Source organism: Etheostoma spectabile, chromosome 9, assembly GCF_008692095.1.
Source record: "Etheostoma spectabile isolate EspeVRDwgs_2016 chromosome 9, UIUC_Espe_1.0, whole genome shotgun sequence".
Lineage (NCBI taxonomy): Eukaryota > Metazoa > Chordata > Actinopteri > Perciformes > Percidae > Etheostoma > Etheostoma spectabile.
In genome coordinates this window covers 20,826,909-20,830,515 of record NC_045741.1, presented here as the reverse complement: position 1 = coordinate 20,830,515, position 3,607 = coordinate 20,826,909, and the positions used below count along the sequence as shown (strand labels likewise).

The window sequence follows — 3,607 nt, the reverse complement described above, 5'->3', positions numbered from 1 at the left end:
TCAGTCATGTGGTTGTATGACTAGTGGGGTAAAGGCAATAAATAGATCAGAAAACAAACTAACATAACATAACTTTACTGTAATGCAGCCTTTCAAACCAGGAAAAACAACACTTGTGCCATATTACAATATACAAAATTTAAGACAAAATCTAGTCTCATATCACTATCGTTTATGATTTAGGATATCCCCTATGTTTGCACTAACCAATTACCAACCGGTAGTATTATCCCTTGTGACTGATCCAACTGCATGACTGACACTGTTCTCCCTGTCTCAGAACAACAATAACCTGGATCTTTGCTGCCGCCTGCTGGCTCAGGGAAGTAACAGATACCTGTTTGGGGAGTTCCATCACAGTCCAGGGAGGGGCGATTAATCGAAACCAACATGCTACACTTAGCCTGGGTTACCCAGGCTCAGAGGCAAGCAAGGCAAATGGAGGAGCACAGGAGTAGGACGCCCCTTGTAACAGCACCAGTGACAGTCACATTGAACCCCAGCGGCCCAGCTACCCTGAGCCACTGTCAGCCCCTGCCACCATGGCCCCCTCCCCGGGTTTAATCCTTTCTTCATGAATATCAAAGCCGCTCGGCTAGCACTCCTACTCCTCCACCCACAATGCAGCATGTCTCCCACATATGCCCCTGTCCCACTGACTCTATAACCCTTTAACAGTCACACTTTCGCAGCAAAGTTACCCAGTGTCCCACAGCTCTGCAGATCCCCCCAGGGCACTACGCAAACGCCAACACCACCCATGTATGAACCCTCACCCTCCCAGAGCCCACAGCCAGCACCCTGGTCCTCTTCAGGGGCGCCTGTATCAACATCACAGTCCCCCTACAGTACTCTCCCACGTTCGCTCTCCTTACAGCTCTCCGCAGCATCAGGTTCAGCCCCAACCACAGCCCCAGCCTCAGCCACAGCCACAACAACAACCCCGCACCAGCATATGTCTTTCTCCCAATTAGCTCCCCACCCTTCCCAGCATGCCCTACCATCACCAGCAACAGCCCCAGCCACAGCCAGCTGTTACAGGCCCTTCCACACAAAACCCTCCCTCAAGAACCAGATAGAGATACCCTGGAGGGTCCACACCTCGCAGCAACTCACGTGCACACCCCACATCCTCAGGGACTCTTTACATGGCCACCAGCCCTCGCCGAGCTCCCCTTCGAGGGCATCACTATGACTGGACTCAGGCCCAGCATCCTTCCACCCTGGGATGTATCTGCAGCATCAGGGCCCTGCAGGGCCTCCCGCCTCCTCTCCTCAACCGGCCATTCACATACACCTTTAAAATCAAAGTGTCCCCAGGAGGCCAGAGGCCACTCAGCTCACCTCCTGTTGCCGAAGCGGAGTCTCTTCTCAACATGACAAAGGGAGCACAACGCTGCCCCTGCACCCATCCTGCCCATCTCCCTCTGCCAGGGCCTTGTCATCAGTTTCAGCATTGCCCCGACGTTCAAGCTCAGGATCTGATGACTATGCCTACACACAAGGTAGGAGAATCTTTTTTTTTTCTTCTCTATTGCTCTGCAGTTTTGACTTTTTGTCATACTGTTTTCCAGTTGGAGTTGCATTAGATGTGTGTTTGGCTGTGTTGTCTAGAATGAAGACCAACCAGCCTTTAGCCTGAGAATAGCTGAATTAATCTTAGAAGATTTTCTGTTGTTGTACATGGATGTTGTTGAGCAAAGTTATAGATGCATATCATCTTAGAATTTGATGACTATTTTGTGTATTGGTGGTTAAGATGTGAACCATATAGCCCCTGGACACTGGTTGTTCCAGCTGGTGTATTTGTTGCTTGTCATACTCCTCTCTGTCTCTGAATGTGTGTGCCTTGTCAGGGTTAATTAGTGGAATTTCTTGCTTTATTAATGGGGTTGGGACCATCAGTTGGGTTGTGCAGACGTCAGGTATATATACACAGCCGACAGCCCTATTGGACAACTGTTAGAATCCCTATTACTGCAAGAACCAATCAGCTAAGTAGAAAACAATTGCCATCCTTACTTTCCAAGTTTGAGATCTTTGATTCCAACCGCCTGTCTTTGTGCAATGGAAAAAAGGTGACCGGATGGATTCTACATGCCTGGTTCACACCGTGAAGCATGGAGGAGGAGGTGTGATGATGTAGGGGTGCTCTGCTGGTGATATGTTGATTTATGTAAAAAATTGAAGGCATACTGAACCAGCATGCATACCACAGCATCCTGCAGTGGCATGCCATCCATCCAGTTTGCGTTTAGTTGGACCATAATTTATTTTTTAACAGGACAAAAAAAAAAAAAACCACCTCCAAGCTGTGTAAGGCTATTTGACCAATCAAGATGGGCGGAAGAACTGGCCCGCAGAGTGAAGGCAAAAGGGACAACAACTGCTAAGCATCTCTGGAAACTCTTTCAAGACTGTTGGTAAACAATTTAAGGTAACTACCTCTTGAAGCTCATCAAAGAAGTTTGGAACCACCTTCTCATTCAATGCATTTTCTTTTATTTTCGGACTATTACATTGCAGATTATCACGGAAGCGTCAAACTATGAATGAACACATATGGAATTACCATCCATCCATCTTCATCCGCTTATCCGTCATATGGTATTATGTACTTAACAAAAAAGTGTGAAATAACTGAAAACATGTCTCTATTCTAGTTTCTTCAAAGGAGCCACCCTTTGCTCTGATTACTGCTTTGCACACTCTTGCATTCTCTTGGATGACCTTCAAGAGGTAGTACCGGAATTGGTTTCCCAAAAGTCTTGAAGGAGTTCCCAGAGATGCTTAGCACATGTTGGCCCTTTTGCCTTCACTCTGCAGTCCAGCTCTCCCCAAACCATCTCGATTGGGTTCAGGTCCGGTGACTGTGGAGGCGCAGCACTCCATCACTCTCCTTCTTGGTCAAATAGCCCTTACACAGCCTGGAGGTATGTTTGGGGTCATTGTCCTGTTGAAAAATAAATGATGGTCCAACTAAACGCAAACTGGATGGGATGGTATGTTGCTGCAGGATGCTGTGGTAGCCATGCTGGTTCAGTATGCCTTCAATTTTGAATAAATCCCCAACATTGTCAACAGCAAAGCACCATCACACCTCCTCCTCCATGCTTCACGGTGGGAACCAGGCATGTAGAATCCACCAGGTCACCTTTTCTGTGTCACACAAAGACACAGCGGTTGGAACCAAAGATCTCAAACTTGGACTCATCAGACCAAAGCCCAGATTTCCACCTGTCTAATGTCCATTCCTTGTGTTTCTTTGCCCAAACAAATCTCTTCTGCTTGTTGCCTCTCCTTAGCAGTGGTTTCCTAGTTGCTATTTGACCATGAATTAGCTGCTGTTAACTTGGGATTTCTGAGGCCGGTGACTCAGATGAACTTATCCTCAGCAGCAAAGGTGACTTTTGGTCAGTCCTAATGTGAGCCAGTTTCGTTGTAGTGCTTGATGGTTTTTGTGACTGCACATGGGGACACATTCAAAGTTTTTGCAATTTTCCGGACTGACAGACCGTCATTTCTTAAAGTAATGATGGCCACTCTTTGCTCTTTACTTAGCTGATTGGTTCTTGCCATAATATGAATTCTAACAGTTGTCCAATAG

General features: G+C 47.0%; 1 protein-coding gene across 3 annotated transcripts in view; it reads left to right on the top strand.

Annotated features, from left to right (window-relative positions):
• The window catches only part of tab3 (TGF-beta activated kinase 1 (MAP3K7) binding protein 3), a 15,385-nt gene that overhangs the window by 4,642 nt on the left and 7,136 nt on the right, over window positions 1–3,607 (top strand). The gene's annotated exons all lie outside the window — the stretch shown is intronic.